The 19,885-nt window shown below is 41.9% G+C and overlaps 1 protein-coding gene across 1 annotated transcript in view; it reads right to left on the minus strand.

Annotated features, from left to right (window-relative positions):
• Positions 1-19,885, minus strand: part of BMPR1A (bone morphogenetic protein receptor type 1A) — a 1,674,184-nt gene that overhangs the window by 1,547,536 nt on the left and 106,763 nt on the right. The window lies entirely within an intron of this gene.

Consider the following 19,885-nt stretch of genomic DNA (forward strand, 5'->3'; position numbering starts at 1 on the left):
GGGCTCCCTTAGTGGGGACTAACAGCTTGAACGTTAGTTATTATATCTTGTCCACCTGTTACAATACTCTCTGTAATTTTCTTCCTAACTTCATTTAATGGGAAAAATTTGTAAGTTAAAAATTATTAAAAATCCAGACCTACATAATGAATTGTTTTTTAGGTAGTAACACATAGTATGCCCCTTAGATGGCACTACTGGTTTAAGAACTTCGTTGTGGTTTTTGTTCAATGGTATTTTTAATTATTGTTTTTAAATTGGTATAGTGAGTGTTCGATGTTTTGTTTTTAACACATTTTTTAACTTTGCCATGAATATCTGTATATTAGTACGGTTTTTAAATATTTCAAGTCTTTATTAATTGAAGTTTTTACTAAAAGGAAGGAGTGAATGGAGCCCTATACAGGAAATCCATATATGGTTTTGGCATTATTAATTGGTTAATTGGACAATTAATTACTGAACTATGTGCTGAATTTTAATTTATTGAGTATTTAAGAGCAATATGAAACTTCAGTATGTGTTCTGTTTCATCGGATGAAGTTTCAAAAACGAAAACGCAGTGGACTCTATTGGCGTTTATGCTCTTTTTGTTGCTGTTTTTGCTGTGGTTGTGAGCTCCTGGATGGCGTTTTATTCCCTTGTGGTGGATTATTAAAGTATTTTTAAAAAGAAGAACAGAGGCTGCCTTATTTCCTCTACAAGTATATTTTTTCTGGTAGACTACCAGCTATGTAGTAGTTCATGAGTACAGAGTTTTTACCAAAGGGGATGACTATACACTTTTTGGCATCGAGTTCTCTGCAGCCTTAAACCAGGTCTCTGTGACTGCACAAATGTCAGCATCTTCCAAGGTAAGGGCCGCCTTCCAGTGAGTGCAGTTTCAGGTTTAGATACTTAGCATTTAGCAGCATAACCTTTAGATTGTTTTTAAGAGAGCAGTTTTACCTCGGGAATTTTGTTATGGCATTGCCTAAAAAAGGCATTATGGGGGTGGCAAGAGCCTTTGCCTACTAAAATCCCAGGGGTGACAAATGAAGACCTCTCTGGCAAAGAATCGAGGTCTGCTGACCATATCATCACAACCTGACAGATACTGCATCCCCTTAGACTGCCATATGAAACAGTCAAATGTCGAAGTCAATCATTTTTTGTTTGTATTGTGGCATCATCCTAAGCAAAGGTAGAATGCTGCTTAAGGCTAGGGACATACCTACCAGGTGAAAACAAGACTCACAGCAGAAAGTACACGGGTGCCACAGATCCAAGTTGTTTACTGAATACAAACGGCTTCTGCCAATGCAAACAAAACGAAAATTCAAAGACTTGAATTTTCGTTTTGTTTGCATTGACAGAAGCCGTTTGTATTCAATAAAAACTTGGATCTGTGGCACCCGTGTACTTTCTGCTGTGAGTCTTGTTTTCACCTGGTCGGTATTCATTTGGGATTTATCCGTTTTGTGCGCTTACTAGGGACATACCTGCCTAAGACACAATCAGACAGCTCAGTCACATCTCTCTTCATATAGTCCATTGAGGTACGTCTCAAGTCATTCATACCAACATGGACTATGATGGAATCAAAACAGTACCTGTTCTGAGAGACGTGTGTGTGTGTGTGTGTGTGTGTGTGTGTGTGTGTGTGTGTGTGTGTGTGTGTGTGTGTGTGTGTGAGAGAGAGAGAGAGAGAGTGATGTGGCGGATCCTGGCACCTAACAGACAACTGACCGTGACCTTCTCCCATCTCGGTGAGAGGGACATCTGTGTGTCTCACAACAGAGTCGCCTATGGCTAGGAGATTTGGTTTTCTGTTGATCCTTACAGACTTAGGGTGTGCAAGATGTTATGTACACTATGTTCTGCAGTGGATATATTATGTGAACTATGCTTGTGTTTGGGATGTCTCTGGTGCTTAGGTAAGCTTCTGGTAAGGACTTCCACATATGTAGTTTTATGTTTTGTTGGTATGGTTGGTGCAGGGGGTTTGGTGTGAATGCTGACAACCTGCTTAGCGTCAGATGTACTTACTGGTGGGTTAGCGCATCTCTCATATATTGAATTAATGTGAGCTAGAAAAAGTGGGTTGTCAGAGTACATGAGGCAATTGCTACATTGCCCGAAGATGCCCATATTGGACCAGGCAGGCTGGAGAATCTGTGGGAAATTGTCCATCCATAATGCTAGGTAAGTTTAATGTGGTCAGAAGCAGGGAGAGGACTGCAAGGACCAGGTAAAGTAGAAGACAAGAGGTGGTCAAAAGATGAAGGGACAGTGGGTAAGATCTGTGATGGTACCTCAGAGCTTCGTCACCTGTTAGTGAGGCACAATCACGAGAACTCACAGATGAAACACCAGTAAAGTACTAAGGGAAACTCTGCAGGCAGGTTGTGCAAGACACTTCAAATGTTTGTTATCCAAGTAAACACTCACAGACAAATTACTTTTTAAGGTTTTTGGAACAAAAGCCTGACAAATGGATCAGTCCTTAACATTGTACTCTGGCCTTAAGCAGAAAAGACGATGAGAATGCCGGTCTTTACTTACTACAGAAGACATAGCCTCTTTTTGATGCCATTAACAAAATTCCAATGTAAAAATACGAAAAAGAGAAGGGTTCCCAGGTGAGTACTTGGCTTTTCTGCACAGTGAAAAACTGGATCCTACCAAATGGCAGATGGACTGAACTATAGAAAATGTTTTGCTACCCAAACTGTTGGCAAGAATGGATTCTGTCATCTGTACATCCTTTATGTACTAGCACATAGGCCCTTGCGCATAGGTCTAAGGTTGGATGTGTGGAGCTTGAGGAAGGCACGACTAACCTTTGATATACTGGCTTGAGGTGTAGTACCCTTAGCAAGATATATCCCATTTGTCAGCATAACTACAACAGTGATCCAATCATGAAATCTAAAAGGTGCAACACTAGCCTTCAGCTGCCTTATTTCTTTGGTAATAGAAAAATCCTTTTCCCAGCTGGGATCTAGGAACATGTTCTATCACAACCTGCGCCAACATTTTTTTTAATCATCTTTATTAAAGCATCACTTTAGACATTTACAAATGCACATTAATAGAAAAGAAAACAAACCAAACCATATTAAGATTTGTCTTTCTTACACATTGCATACATTTTCTTTAACAAACGTAATTCACTCCAGCATTACATACAATGCTCAATTCTAACCTTCCCTTAAACGTACTCCTCCTGAACATTATTCTGTATGTGGTGTTCCCACAAATTCCATTTCTTTGTAATTTGCTCATTTCCTTTTCTAAACATCTACCTCCAGTTATTGTACCTCCTTTACAATGTCCAGTACTTCAGTTAGTTAGTTTCGATTTGGATTTCCATTTTTAAGTAATTGCTTTTTTCGCAGCCAATAGCATTAAACTTGAGTATGGCCTGCTTCTCTCATCTCCCCCTTCACTTGTAGATTGGGTGGTTATGTCCAAGGGGCAGGTGTGCAGTGGAGAAACAAGGCACATTATGTCTCTGACGTAGAGCAGCAAAGTCTCAACCCATCCCCACTTTCAACCACATCTCCCTAAGCAAGTCCCCAGTCTCCACCAGGGATTGTTGCAGGAATCATGGCTTTATCCCTCTCTGCCACTAGAGTGGACAGATAGAACAACAAACATAGATAAAATTTGACAAAAAATTTGAAAAAATCTCCAACGGTATTTTCCTGACCGAATGTTTGAACAAGCAGACAGCCAACAGCAGGACAGTTCCTATTCTTAGCACCCAGACACTAACTTTTATAATCAACACACCCCGGAGTGTCCCTGTATAGTGCATGCGGAAGGAGCCTAAAAGCTTTTGTATACTCTCTGGATGTTCACTACTTGGCAAGATGGATCCCATATGCTACTGCAACAGTGACCTAATGGTGAACAACAATTACTTGCATTTGAAGCATGTTACACGATGTATGTTACACTATCAGGAAAAACACTGTGGGAGAAGTGAAAACAAATGCAGAATACTAAGCATTAGTAGGGAAATGCAGCATTACCAATCTCAGCTTACAATGTCTGGTTAATCCAACACGTTGCAAGGTCTCTGTGGTGGTGGTACTGCCAATGTTTACCAATACCTAGTACCCCTTCTTAATACCCTCCTGCCCCATAGGACAGTGCACTAGACAAGGAACAAAATTAATTGCTGTCCTTTACAGCCGACAAAACACAGGTAACCCTTCAGCTTTAAACATGTCAGACAACTAGAGTAAGCCAAAAAGGATTAAGTAAGGGGAAGTTGTTTAATGTTAAAGTGGACTTTTGATCTGTCGTTTGGGTGACCAAGAAATAGGAGAGACTTTTACTAGTGATTACGGACTAGTTCCAATGTGACCGGTGATTCTGATAAAGTAAAAGGGAACAGAGGAACCTGGCTGAAAACCTCCGTGCAGGACTACACCAAATTAGAAATCGTTAAGGAAGGAAAACAAAGGAGACAGTGAGCAGAATGGAGAACTATGAACAACAGAAACAGACCAATGACAGATGCATCAAGATCACAAATTTTATTTGGGGAGAGGGGGTGCCTCTAAATCAGTACCATTATATTTGTAACCCTTTTCCTACCATCTAGTATTAAACTTAAAACTATCCTCAGCTTTCAGACATCTGCTCTTCATCAAGAGTTACTTAATTTATTTGCATCAAATGCAAAAAAAAAAAAAAAAAACCTCAATCAAAGCTGTGTTGTAAAATCTCTCCTGCTCCCACAAAAAGCAATACATATAATCTGTGCTCTGGTGTGGTAGCATCACTGAAATTCTTGCACATGATCCATTTCCCTTAAAACTGTAAAGGACTCCAGTTCTTGAAACTGAAAATTGTGGCTACTGTTAACATTATTCCTGTATGAATTTCTAACTGCAGTAAAAAACTTTGTAGTAACATAGTTCTGCAACAACATTCCTTTCTCTCTGGAATGTTTTTACTTGAGATGCACCAAGTCTTTTGGAAACCACCTCTTAACTCATTACATCAGAGCGACGCCTCCAGGTGCATCTGCAGTTAACTCCTACTGACGCCTGTAGGCATCAAATATTGCTTGTTCATATTTGCATCAATGATTCCGATTCCAAAACCATGCTATGTACACGTTTTAAAAAGGTTTCATCTTAAAGTTAATGGCAAATTCAAATGCATTAATATTTGACCTCTGTCTTGTGCACGTAAATAGATACTAACTGCTGTTTTTATGACATTAAATTTATATAAATATAATTTTCACATTTTTCTAAATATCTCAACAACCAAGTAACACAGACAGAACTCCACAGCCTCATATGAAAGCGCTCACCTAGATGAATAAAATCTTGACAATGCGTGTGTAACTTGCTGAAATATTGTAAGTTGTTTACAAAATATTATAACTGTAATAGTTACTGTGTTTACTGTGACTTACAAAATTTGGATAAATGACCTAGAACTTGAAGAATACTACCACTATAAAAATAGTTTGTGCTGAGGAGTTTGCCTTTTATACTTCTTTCATAACCCCTATAGTTCCAGAGATATGAACCATTTGTTTGAAATATGAGGACAATTTGATTCTATCAAAAGGCTTAGGCTCTGCCCATTGGAAGTTACAATGCAAACTTCCTGAGCTCCATTGGAGTGAATGAGTTAAAAGAACTGTACCTTTAATTTATGTTGTGTGGGTCAATGTGAAAAAAGCCTAGAAAATTCAGTACGTCTGCAAGCAAAGACAGCCGTCTTCAAGAAATGAATGTTATTTGATACTGAAAGCAGTTTCAGGTTGCCTTGTTTGAAGAGGAAGTAAGAAACCTCATTCTTTTGTACTGCAGTACCACAGAAGAAAAAAGCTGACCTTGACACTGGGCTAAAATAAATTAAACGTACAGGCTGATCCCGTACTTGAAATAAATCTTAATTTTATAACTAAATTTGTTAAATTTCTAAACTAAAAAAAGAAAAAAAGATATTAAAACTCTGATATTTAAAGTTAATTCACAGCTCATGGATTTGTTTCCCATGTTGTTCTGAAATGAGAATATTCTTTAGAAAGGGAACAGAAGATAACATTCTATCAGGTTTGAAAAGTAAATGAATCAGTACAGCTCCTTGAAGCATAAAGGAAATGCCTTCATTGTGATGGATGAGCAGTTTATTTTCCTTTAAGATGCTCTGAGCAGAGCACTACATTAGTAGTTTGCAAATGCATTAAGTAACTTAGGATCCCAAAACTGAAAGAAAAATAATTTAGAAAACATTACAACTAACATTTGACGCAACTGTCTTTCAATCTGGGCCAGGAACTTCCCCCAGAACAGACTGCATTACCACTAGGTATTACCGTCCCAGGAGTAAAACAGCAGAACTAAAGCTGATCATTTACTTCTTTGTTAATCCACAAAATACTGTGCTTGTGATACTGCTTTTACAAGCTGATGATGGCTTAGTACGTCAGAGCTTGCTTTGTCACAGTTACTGTTCTTAGTTGGGAGGTTATACAAAATGGAGAAAAGGGAACAAGTCTTCCCTTTCCTCCAAGTTTGCATGACCATGAAGATAGTGTATGTACTGATCAGAAACAGGGGGTGAGGGTGGGGGAGGCAGAGGGCAAAGCTGTATGGTTTAGTACTATTATGCAGTTATTTAAAATTACAATACTGTATAGTCAAGCTATTTAGCATCACAACAAAGGGAGATGTCATGTTTCATAGCTTAATCCAGTAAAACACCCTTAGCTTTTTAAATTCATCTGTGTAGCACTTCACTCTGGAGATTCCTTTACTGAGCTTGTACATTAGGAGGACTAGGATTATTTATCTAGTGGCAGTAGTGTTTACCGGGTCTATCTGAGCTGGGAAGCACAAAAAAGGGCTCCAAGTATTTTTTTTTGCACTTCTCATATACTATGACTGCACTTTGGAAGTTTCAAAAAAAACACAAAAACTGTGTTGTCTGCTGCTGCTTTTAGTAGTTAATTGCATTGTATTACACTATCTGTTAGTTGTAGGTCTTTTCTAGGTAATTTGTGGGGTCTTGTTACACTTGGATTCCAAACCAGCTATTCTACATTAAGGTGTTTTTCTGCACCCCCATGACAGAAATGTGGTGCTCTAACCTGTGTGAGCTGGGATTGCTGGTGGAAGGCATATAGCATGCTTTCCTGATTGGTATTCAACTTAAAACTGGTTTCTCTTTGCTCATTTTTAAGTCTAGAAGCTATTTTTTTTCACCTAAACAGCTATCAGTGAAACCCTTCCAATCTTTTCTGCTGCTCTAGGAGCAACTCAGTTATGCACTGAGCAGTGTCACCTTATTGATCCAACCTTAGCCTACACAAAGTATAGGTACCTATTATAGTCTCGGCGTTACCAGCACAGTCCTGTCAAATTAACCCATTCCCTTCCCTAATAAAACATACAGTAAGAGCCTGCTATCAAGGATGGACAGTTTCCCATCATCTCTGTGGACAGCCTGATAAGACATGAGCATCCTGAAGCAATGGTCTCATGTATGCTGACAACCACTTAATCTTGAAACAAATACTTAATGTGAGAGATGTAGTTACACTATGAAATTGGAGGAAAGACTCTCACATAAGGAAACTGAATGCCAAGCAGGTTGTCAGCTCACACACACACTTCCCACACTAAATAAAGACAACACACAAACCCACACGTACAGAGGTACTCACTAATAACTTATCAAAAGATCAGAGACCTCCCAAATGGAAACCACTTACACACGTAATGCAAAAAACAACTGCAATACACACACACCAGTGTCTCAACAAATAAGCCCATAAGGCCTAACACCACAAAACCTCATGTACTAATAATAGGGGACTCCATTTTGAAAAGCAATGATGTCCCCGTCACTAGGCTGGATAAGGACCAGGTCACAGATAGCTTACCTGTCAGGATCCACCAAGTCACTCAAGTACTCGAGTCCTCAACCACAAGTACCAGTATGACTCCATCATAGTCCATGTGGGGGTGAATGACTTGAAACGTACCTCACTGGACTACATGAAGACAGATATGACTGAGCTCTCAGATTGTGTCTCACAGGCAGGTACAAGACTAGCCTTACGTAGCAATCTACCTTCTCCAAAGATAATGCCAGGATACAAACAAAAAATGACTGACTAACAATTGACCTAGCTTCTGCTGTCAACCCAAGGGGATCCAATATCTGTCAACGTGGGAAGACAAGGTCGAAAGGCCACGCTGCTTTGCCAGAAATGGTCTGCATCAGTCTCCTCTAGTATTTCAGATAATGTCATAGGCATTAGCCACCCCTATGGTGCCTTTTTAAGGCACTGTGAAAATAACCAACTTTCCAACATAACAAAATCCTCTCTAGATAAACTCAAACTACTGCTGCTTAAAGCTAGGAGTCTAAAAAAGAAACTGTACTCCCTGGAAGCACTCCTCACTTTAGAAGACGGTGACGTTTGTGCAGTCAACGAGACAGTCAAATGCGCAGAAAGCACCCTGACTGTGCATGGCTACAACGCCTTCCATACGTTCAGACCACAAACTGAGCGTGAAAGAACCAAGGAGGTGGTGTATCCATCTTCACTAAGGATAAGTACACCTTGAGCCTGACTCAAACTGTATGACTCTCGAGTGCAAATAGCTACGCTACAGGAGACGCACATGAATTTGATAAAGAAATGTTTTGAGGATGGTTATTCAGCAAAATACCCAGAACAAAGGAAAAGGGGAGTACTTATATTAATTGCAAGAGGAGCTCTAACAGTGATAGAAGAGAATAAAAAAAAAAAGATAATGCCAGATTTGTAGTTCTAACGGGCTACTGGCAAGGTAGGAGGATTACACTGGCATGTATTTATATTCCAACTAAAAAGTACAGTTGTGTATACTTGCCATAAATGTAGATGTTCCAGTGTATTCACTGTTGCAGTCATTACATTTGGGTTATCTGCTTGCAGGTAGCCCTCAGTCGGCCGATAAACAAATTCTTGGGTCCTGCGTCAGTTGCTGTCCCTTCTTCCATGAGGTCAGGTCGTCAGGGGTATAAAACATTCAGCTGACGCCATTAAATCAGTTTTTCTTGCCCCAGATCTTAGGTGCCCCCTAATTGGAAGCAATTAAATATAAGCACAAAGATATACCTCCAACAAAAAAGCAAATGCACCAAAAAGGCTTTTAAGCACAGTAAAGGAAAGTAGAAGTATAGCCAAAAGAAGTTAGGGGGCTGGAGGGAGGGTAACCAGGACTGCAACAGTGAATACACTCGAACATCTACATTTATGGTTAGTGTACACAACTGTACTATGTTCTTCGTGTTTCACTGTTGCAGTCATTACATTTGGGTAGATTCCCAAAGCCATCGTTGGAAGGAGGAATTTAGATAGCATTAGGGCCAGCTATAAGGCCCTGGAAGACTGCAGTGGCAAAGCCAGCTCTGGCTTTAGAGAAAATTGGCAAATGATAATGCTTGGTGAAAGTATGTACAGAACTCCAAGTAGCAGCTTCTAGGATGTCCCTGGTAGGGATGCCTCTGAAAAAGGCCGTAGAGGTAGATGCAGCCCTGGTGGAGTGAGGTCTGATCCCCTGGGGGACAGGTTTTCCATGGTGCTTATAGCAGAAATTAATGCAATGGCTTATCCATTTAGAAATGGTTTGCTTTGAAATAGCCTTCCCCTCTGCCCCTGCAACAAATGTCACCAGCAGTTCAGATTTCCTTTGAGGTTTAGTCCTGTCCAAGTAAAATATAAGCTGTCTGTGCACATCTAAGGAATGCAGTATCCGTTCCCCTTTATTCTGTGGATTGGGAAAGAAGGTTGGCAAATTAATGGACTGATTAAGAGCCACCTTGGGCATGAAGGATGGATTGGTTCTGAGGGACACCCTGTCCACATGAAAGATGATGAAAGGCTCCACTACCATAAGGGCCTGTAATTCAGATACCCTTCTAGCTGAAGTGATTGCTAAAAGGAAAGCTGTTTTCCAAGAAAGAAATTTTAAGTCTGCAGTAGCAGCTGGCTCAGAAGGAAGTAGAATGAGTTTCTCCAAGACAAAGTTAAAGTCCCAGGCTGGGGTTGGAGCTCTCCTGGGTGATCTCAAATATTTGGCCCGTCTGTGGGACTGCTTGAGCAGTGGATGAGATAAGAGGGGTGGTTCTGTGTTATAATGAGCTGAAATGGCTGAGGCATGGAGTTTAATGGAGGAAAAAGACAGGCCCTTGTGAAGCATCTCAGTTAAGTATTGTAAAATCTGAGGTAAATTGGGCGCTGCTGTTCTCATCCCTTGAGATGAGTTCCAGGCAAAGAATCTTTTCCATTTTTCAGCATAAGATTTTCTAGTACTAGGCTTCCTTGCCTCTAAAATGATATCCATCACAGGTTTGCTGAGGGATGGTAAAGGAGAGATTAAGTTATTAGCCAGGCTGCAAGGTTCAGTGTTTGAAGCGGAGGGTGCAGAATCTGGTTCTCCTGGTGAGACAGCAGGGAAGGAGTTTTGAGGCAGGTGCCATGGAGATGACCGTGACACACTGTGCAGGAGGGGGTACCAGTGTTGGTGCGGCCAGTCTGGAGTAATCAAAATAATCCTTGGTTTGTCCTGTTTGATTTTTAGTAGTACTTTGGAGAGCAGAGGTAGAGGAGGGAAGGCATACACGGATAGGTTTTTCCAGCTGAAGGACAGAGCATCCACTTTCCAGGCTTGTGGGGAGTCCTTGCGCAAAATTTGTCCAATTGGTAGTTCTGGAGAGAGGCAAACAGGTCTATATCTGGGCTCCCCCCATTTGCTTGTCAACATGTTGAAAATCCTTGGTTCCAGTTTCCACTTGTGTGGGTCTATGAGGTTTCTGCTTAGACCGTCTGCCAGTGTATTTAATTTTCCTGGCAGGAATTGAGCTTGTAGGTGCACTTGGTAGCGCAAGGCTGTTTTCCACAATGCCATGGCTAGTCTGCAGAGAGGGTAAGAATGTGTATCCCCCTGCTTGTTTATTTACCACGTAACAGTGGTGCTGTCCGTCTTTACCATTAGTTGTCCTGGAAGAATGTGGTCCTTGAAGGCTATCAGAGCGTTCTGTACAGCTAACATTTCTTTTTGATTGATATGCAGGTGCATTTGACTTGGGTTCCATTTGCCCTGAATGCACTTCCCTGCCAGGTGAGCCCCCCATGCATAGTCTGATGCGTCTGCTGTTACGGTTTGGGTGGCAGGGGGTGGTGTAAAAGGTAGTACCTTGTTTTGGTGGCAGGCCTCTGCACACCAAAGTAACTAGGCATAGGCAAGGTATGACAGAAATTATTGTTTCCAGGTCTTGAGAATGTTGACACCATAAGCTTTTTAGATACCACTGTAGTTTCCTCATATGCAGTCTTGCATATGGAATTAGAAGAATGCAGGAGGCCATGCACCCCAAGGCTTGCAGTATTTGTCTTGCAGATAGCAGGATTTTTGTGGCCACTTGTTTGAAGTAGTTTGTCAAATGAATTTGTTTCTCTGATGTGAGGTAAGCCCATCTGGGAAGTTGTATTCAAGCTTTCTCCCAGGAACATAATTTGTTGACAGGGTACCAGGTGTGATTTCTTTTCATTTATGGTGCACCCCAGACAAGTTAGAACCCTTTGTACATAGGCCAGAGGATTCAAAAGTATGCCCTGACTTTCTGCCTGAATTAGACAATCGTCCCGGTATGGGTATATTTGAATATTTCTTTGCCTGCAAAATGCAATAACTGAAGCTAGGCACTTTGTGAATACCCTGGGTGCAGTAGATAAGCCAAAGGGTAGTGCAGAGAACTGATGTAGCCTGCTTTGAAGCGTATGTATCTTTCTGCAAGATTCCCTGATTGGGATGTGCAGGTATGCTTCTTTTAAATCTGGTGTTGCCAACCAGGCATCTTTGCCTAGCATAGGAAGTAATTGGTGAAGAGTCAGCATCTTGAATTTTTGAATCTCCAAATAAGTGTTTAGAGTAGACAGGTCCAGGATAGGACGCCATGAATTGTCTTTTCTAGGTACCAGGAAAAGTCTTTAGCAGAAACATTGGCCTTTTTCCTCTTCTGGTACCAGTTGAATGGCTCTCATGCTTAAGAGAGAAAGTACTTGTTCCTGGGCCTCTGCCCACTGATTTGGGGGTAGGTCCGGCCACCCGCTTGGTGTTGGCAACGTGTGGAAGTGAAATCTGTATCTCTGGGACACTATATTTAAAACCCATTTGTCCTGAGTAATGACTTCCCAATTCTTTGCATGAAGAGCAGTCTTTCCCCCCAAAGGGGCAGTCAGTTGATAAGTGCTTGGAAATTTTAAAAGGAAGTCATTATGACAGTTTACCATAGGAGGGAGTCTTATTATTCCCAGATTTGGAAGTGGAGGCCCCCCCCACTGCCTAGTTCTGCGTGTCCCCTGAGACTGAAACCTGGGGTTTTTGCTGTGTCTGGGTTTGGCTTGGGAAGACCTGGAAGGGGCTGGAAAGGACCAGTTCTTAGAGGGCCAGTGCCTACTAAATCTAGGAGGCTGAACTTGTAAAATATCTTTAACAGTTTGTATAGATTTAGCTTCATCTTCCATCTTTTTAAGAACTTCCTCAGCCTTGTTGCCAAACAGGTGGTCCTGATTTAAAGGAGCATCCAACAATTTAGCTTTAACATGATCAGCAGAGACTGCTCCTTGAGCCAAGCATGCCTTCTGAGCACAGACCCAGTACCAGCAGCCCTGCAAGAGGCCTCTAATGAATCAAAATCACATTGCAAAGTATGCTTTCCAACTTGTTCAGCAGAATGCATTAAATTCTTTAATTCTTTATTTTCCACACAGTCAGGAATCAACATCATTTTCTGTTTAAGCAGTCCAATAACATGTTACTGATACTTTAACATATGAAACTGGCAGGTTAAAGCCCTAATGGCCAAGGTTGCAGAAGTGTAAACCTTCTTACCCCATCTATCCAGCACCCTGGAGTCTCTATCAGAAGGGGTAGGATTTTTAGCAGTAGAAGCCTTAATGCCCTTGGGTCCCTGTGAAATAGTCTCTGGATCTGCAAAAGGATTTTTTAAAAAGGAACTTGTGGGACTCTGGGACGCTGTAGTATGTCAGGTTTTCTGGGAGCAGGAGGCAGGGAATCAGGAACCAAACTAGATTCCGAAAAAGCATCATCAACAATGTCTAGTACAGGGGGAATAGCTAAAGGCCTATGCTGAGGTAGGAGAAGGAAATCCCTAAGCCTCTTTTTTGAATCAGAAAAATCCTGGCTTTCCCAGTGGAAATGCTCCCTTAGAGTATGTAAGTTTTCCCCAAAAGAAAAATCCTCAGGAGGGGAAGCAGAGGGAATGGAGTCCTCTGCATCAGAATCTTCATAAGTAGATAAGGGCAAATCCAGATCATCAGAAAAAACAGAATCCTGATCAGAAGATTCATAATCAACTTCAGTCCTAGGCCTCTTAGAAGGGGGGGGGGTGCTGGCTAGCCCTGATTAGAGTTATTAGATCTTCAGCCATTCTTATCATTTGTTTTTTTTAGGCACAGAGGCCTAAGCATGTGGCATGGGCGTCGTTTTTTAGGCATAAATCGAGATTTAAGCCTAAGTAAAGAAAGAGGTGTCAGTTTAATATGCAAGTTCGTAGGCCTGAATACACCCTCAGAAGCCGGTGCCTGCACAGTGGCTCCGGACCCATCCAAGGTAGAGACATCCATGGGTTCCATAGTTGAAGCATCTTGCGGCATACCGAACTCAGAATGGGTCTCAGTAGAGGCCTGCGAATCAGAAGTAGCAGGTCTCAGGGGCTGCAAAAGCACCTCATTGAGTACCGGCGAACTGATGAATGGCTTAGGAGAAGCGTAGTCGGCAGTTTTGGACCTAAGCAGCCTGTCTCTTTCTTTATCTTTGCGTTTTTTCAGAATCCTGGTAGTCGGATGGCTAACCGATGACATTTCTGGATAATTAAACAGAGAACCGAAATATTTAGAGGTGAAAATATACAGACGGCAGACAGTGCACTGATTAAATAAAAGCACAAAACCGACAGAAAGGTACTTCACGGTCAGGGCCTAGGCAAGGAATACAGTGGGAATGAAAATCTTTATGAGGTATTTGCTTTCCACAAGTAATGCAATTATTAACTTTTACTGACAACGGTAAGGAGAAAGAAAAAGTTTCCCCAACAGGGTACTTAGCTTTAGTTGAAGACTTCGGTTCTGAAACTCGAAAATGAAAGTTTCAGGAGTCGGCCAACCGGCACTTGCGAACTGCTTCTGCTTCAGGCACTGCGCGGCAAGAAGGACTGATGTAATGGTGTCGGCTGCATGTTTTATACCCCTGACAACCTGACGTCATGGAAGAAGGGACAGTAACCGATGCAGGACCCTAGACTTTGTTAATCAGGCCGACGGAGGGCTACCTGTAAGCAGATAACCCAAATGTAATGACTGCAACAGTGAAACACAAAGAACATCTGCTATAATGGAGCTTAAAAAATTCTGGGAGAAATAATGAGTTTTCAGCAAGGAGTATTACTTACAGCTGGGGACCGAGATGGGATTTGCAGCAGTGAAGATGTGTCTGGGTGGCCCAGAAGGTAAAATATAACCAAGGTGGGTAGATTTTTAAGAAATTTATGAAAATATTTGGCATGGAAGATGTGAATTCAGTAACAGGAGTTCAGAGTGAATTTACACATTATTCCCCAACATACAAAAAACTTGGCTAGGCTACATAGAATTTATATTTCATAAGAACTTTTGCATTTAATCAAAGGTCTTGATATGCACCCAAAAACTATTTCAGATCATGCAGCAATAGCAACTAAAATAAAAACACAGGGTAATGAAATAAAAAAGGAGACACTGGCACTTTCCCACCTATCTGCTGAAAAGTAAGGAATTTAAGGAATATTTACTGGACATTATTCAGGAGCCATTAGAGAGAATAGAATTTTTTTCTGAAAATATAGCTGGAGAGCAGGATAAAATTAAGGTGGAGTTTAAAAATAGGGTGGAAATAAAAGAGAGAGCAATGGTTAAGTAGTAATATTTTTTTTAGAGGGACTAACAAATGTTAACTTATTGCAGAATAGGGGGAATCTCACAAAACAAGAAGAGGATCAACTGCAGAATGCTAAGCACAAAATAAGAGATTACCTCGATAATATGCATGAGTTTAGAAAGACTGCTGTTAAACAACTGTTTTTTTGATAATTACACTAGAGCACAAAAACTTTTTGCACAACAACTCGGGCAACAGAAAGTAGAAAGGGATGTCGCCAAGCTTAGGGAGCCTATATAACAAGGAAGGTAAAAAGAGATCCTGTAGTGTTATTAGAAATATTTTGGAAATTCTCAAAGTCTGTATCAAGTACAAAAATATGAAAATTAAGAAAAGATCCAAATGGAAATGTTTATGGAAGAATTAAATATGCCAAGGTTAGAGGTAGATGAGACTCAATTACTAATAGTTGGGAAAGGATGAGATGAGAAAAAGTACAGTTTTGTACCTACCATAAATGTACATGTTCTAGTGTATACCCTGCTGCAGTCATCACACTTGGGTTATCCTGTCGTCAGGCAATCCCGCAGTCGGCCTGAATTCCAAAGTCTTGGTCCAGCGTTGGTTGCTGTCGCTTCTTCCCAGACGTCAGTGCGCCAGGGGTATATACAAGAGGCATCCGACACCATTTTCTTCAGTTTTTCTTGCCCCAGATGTCAGGTGCACCCCCCCCCCACCACCACCAAAAGGAGGTCAGTAGCTAGTACCAATAATAAAAAGTTTTAGCACAAACAAAATATCCCTCCAGCTATAAGCAAATACAACACAAAAGTTGTAACAGATTTTAAGGTATTGAAAGGTTTTAGATGGGTCAGAGGGGATGGAGAGAGGGTAACCTGGACTGCAGCAGGGTATACACTCGAACATCTACATTTATGGTAGGTACAAAACTGTACAAGGTTCATAGTGTTACCCTGCTGCAGTCTTCACACTTGGGTAGAATCCCAAAGCTAAGGATGGGAGGTGCAGTCAAACAGGGTTAGAGGAGGCTAGAAGGCCCTGCAAAACTGCAGTGGCAAAGCCAGCTCTAGTCTTAGAGTAAAGTGGTAAGTGATCATGTTTGGTGAAGGTGTGTACTGAACTCCAAGTTGCAGCTTCCATAATATCCTTGGTTGGCACCCCCCTGAGGAAGGCTGTAGATGTAGCTGCTGCCCTGGTAGAGTGGGGCCTTATGCTAGCAGGAAATGGTTTTCCATGGTGGGTGTAGCAAAACCGTATGCAATGTCCTATCCATTTGGAAATGGTCTGTTTTGAGATGGCCTTTCCTTGTGATGCTGTAGCATAGGATACAAAAAGCTGGTCAGATTTTCTGAAAACCTTAGTTTTATCCAAGTAGTAACGTAGCTGCTTGTGAATGTCCAAGGAATGTAGGAGTCTTTCTCCTTTGTTCTGTGGATTTGGAAAGAAGGTGGGTAAATGGATGGTTTGATTTAGAGCCACACTGGATACCACCTTAGGCATAAAGGAGGGGTTAGTTCGTAAAGAAACTGTCTTGATGAAAAATGAGGAAAGGCTCTACGGCCATTAGTGCCTGAAGCTCTGAGACTCTTCTCGCTGAAGTAATTGCTAGCAGCAGGGCAGTCTTCCATGATATAAACTTTAAGTTAGCTGAGAAAGCTGGCTCAAAAGGAGGTAGCGTAAGTTTTTCCAGAACAAAATTGAGGTCCCAAGTAGGTGTTGGTGCTCTCCTGGGAGGCCTAATGTTTTTGGCCCCTCTGAGAAACTGCCTAAGGAGTGGATGTGAAAATAAGGGAGGATCCGTGTTGTAGTGAGCTGAAATAGCTGAGGCGTGGATTTTAATAGATGAAAAAGAAAGCCCTTTGTGTAACATCTCAGTTTAATATTGCAGAATCTGTGGTATGTCCGGCTGAAGGATATTTTGGCCTTTAGCTTGGTTCCAGGCACAAAACCTTTTCAATTTGTCTGAGTAGGCTTTCCTGGTGCTGGGCCTCCTGGCCTCCAGAATAACATCCCTAACAGCTTGTGAAAGAGGAGCTGGCTGGTTGCTTAGGTGATTTGCCATGCAGCCAAGTTTAAGGTTTTGAGCTGGCTGTGTAGAATCTGACTGTCTTGCTGTGTGAGCAGATGAGTAATTTGTGGTAAAATCCATGGTGGGCCCTGGGCCATATTCCTTAATAGTGGGTACCAGTGCTGGCGTGGCCAGTCTGGGGCAACGAGCATCATTCGGGGTCTCTCCATCCTGACTTTCAGCAGCACCTTTGTGAGAAGGGGTAACGGAGGGAAAGCATATACTGTCAGCATTTTCCAAGTGAATGAGAGTGCGTCCACTTTCCAAGCTTGATGGTGAAAAGTCCTTGTACAAAATTTTGTTAGCTGATAGACCTGTTTGCCAGCCCCCAAAACTATGTCTGGGAGCCCCCATTTTTGAGTTATCATTGTAAATACTTGTGGATCCAGTTTCCATTCGTGGGGATCCATGACGTTTCTGCTTAGGTCGTCTGCCAATGTGTTCTTTTTTCCTGGCATGAATTGAGCTTGTAATTGAACTTGGTAAGCCAGTGCTGTGCTCCACAAGGTCATCGCTTGCCTGCATAGAGGGTAGGAGTGTGTACCCCCTTGTTTATGTACCACATTACTGTGGTGTTGTCTGTCCTTATTGTAAGCTGTCCTGGATATAAGTTGTCCTTGAAGGCTGTCAGAGCATTTTGTACAGCTAGCATTTCTTTTTGATTGATGTGCAGATTCCTTTGATCTGCAGTCCATATGCCTTGAACGCACCATCCTGCCATGTGTGCCCCCCAGGCATAGTCCGATGCATCTGCTGTCATAGTTTGCCTGGCTGGGGGTAAGGTGAAAGGCTGACCCTTGTTGAGGTGACATGCCTGTGACCGCCACAGAAACTCCTGTTGAAGGCAGGGAATGAGAGGTATCATTGTTTCCAAGCTGTGGCTGTGTTGAGTCCATACGCTTTTTAGGTACCATTGTAATTTCCTCATATGCAGTTTTGCAAACGGTATTAGTAGTACGCAAAATGCCATGAAGCCCAAGGCCTGAAGAATTTTTCTTGCAGGGAGTTGGGTCGTTGTTGCCATTGTTCTGAAGTATTGAGTTAATTGTAGTTGTTTGTCTGGCGTCAGATAAGCCATCTGGGCCGTTGTATTCAAGCTGGCACCCAGGAATGTCATATTTTGTGAGGGCACTAGTTTTGATTTCTTTTCGTTTACTGTGTACCCTAGGCAACTTAGAAGGTGTTTTACAAAAGCCAGGTGTTGTAAGAGAATGTCCTTGCTTTCTGCTTGGATGAGGCAGTCGTCCAGGTATGGATATATTTGAATTCCTCTTTGTCTGCAGTATGCAATTACTGGTGCCAGGCATTTTGTGAAGACCCTGGGCGCAGTAGATAAGCCAAAGGGCAGTGCAGAGAATTGGTAATGGGTTGAACCTGCAATGAAACGGAGGTATCTTCTGCAATTTTGTCTGATAGGGACAAGCAGGTATGCCTTGTTGAGGTCCAACGTTACTAGCCAAGCTTTCTTGCCCAACATTGGAAGAAGCTGCTGTAGTGTTAGCATCTTGAATTTGGGTACTTGCAGATAGGTGTTCAGAATTGAAAGATCCAGAATAGGTCTCCAAGCATTGTTCTTTCTGGGGACTAGAAAGAGCCTTGAGTAAAATCCTTGGCCTTGCTCCTGTGTAGGTACCAGTTGAATGGCTCTCATGTCCATGAGAGCTGTAATTTGTTTTTGTGCCTCTGCCCATTGATTTTGTGGCAGGTTTGGCATTCCTTTTATTCTTGGCAAGGTGTGGAAATGGAATTTGTATCCTTGTGAGATAATGTCTAGGACCCATTTGTCCTTTGTGACGATGCGCCAGTTGTCTGCAAAACGTGCTAATTTTCCTCCCAAGGGAGCTGCCAAGAGAGTTTTGCTTGGCAGTTTGAGGTTTAAGTCATTGTGTTTGCCTTCTAGTAGTTTGGGACCTGTCTTCTCCTCCCTTCTGTGTTGCAGTGCCCCATTGGTGAGGTTTGTAAGGGATTTGTGCTTGTCCTCTGACCCTTGGGCGCCTGTATTTCCCCCTCTGTGGTCTGTCAGAAGCTGGAAAGGACCAATTTTTTGTTGGCCAATTTCTGCTGAAGCGTGGGGGCTGTAACTGTAAGAAATCTTTGACCGTCTGCATAGATTTTGCCTTATCCTCCATTTTCTTTAAAACCTCCTCTGCTTTAACCCCAAATAAGACATCCTGCTGTAAGGGTGCATCTAGTAACTTTGCTTTAACATGAACAGGCAGAGATTGTTCCTTTAACCAAGCATGCCTACGTATAACAGGCCCAGTAACAGCTGCTCTAGAGGAAGCTTCCAAGGTATCAAAACCATATTGTAAAGTATGTTTGCCCACCTGTTCAGCTGCATGCAACAGATCCTGCATTTCCTTGAATTCAGACTGTTGAGGGTGCGTGCCCAACTTTTGTTTTATTTGAAACATTAGGAATTGCTGGTATTTAAGCATGTGAAACTGACAATTTAGTGCTCTCATAGCTAGAGTAGCTGAGGTGTAAACCTTCTTCCCCCACCTATCTAGTGCTCTGGAGTCCCTTTCAGAGGGTACAGGATTTTTAGCCAAAGAAGCCTTAGCCCCTTTGGGACCCAGGGAGATTTCTCTGGATCAGCAACATGGCTTTTGTATAAGAATTTGTGCGAGTCAGGCACTCTATAGTATCTATCTGGCTTGGCTGGAGCAGGAGGTAGAGAATCTGGATTTAGACTAGATTCTAAGAAAACATCATCCACAATATCTAAAACTGAGGGGATAGCAAGTGGTCTGTGCTGGGGGAGTAAAAGAAACTCTTGGAGCCTTTTCTTCGAGTCGGAGTAGTCCTGATCCTCCCAGTGGAAATGTTCCCTCATGGTATGTAA

This window comes from Protopterus annectens, chromosome 14.part0 (genome assembly GCF_019279795.1).
Source record: "Protopterus annectens isolate FY-2018-M chromosome 14.part0, PAN1.0, whole genome shotgun sequence".
NCBI classification, from domain to species: Eukaryota; Metazoa; Chordata; order Ceratodontiformes; family Protopteridae; genus Protopterus; species Protopterus annectens.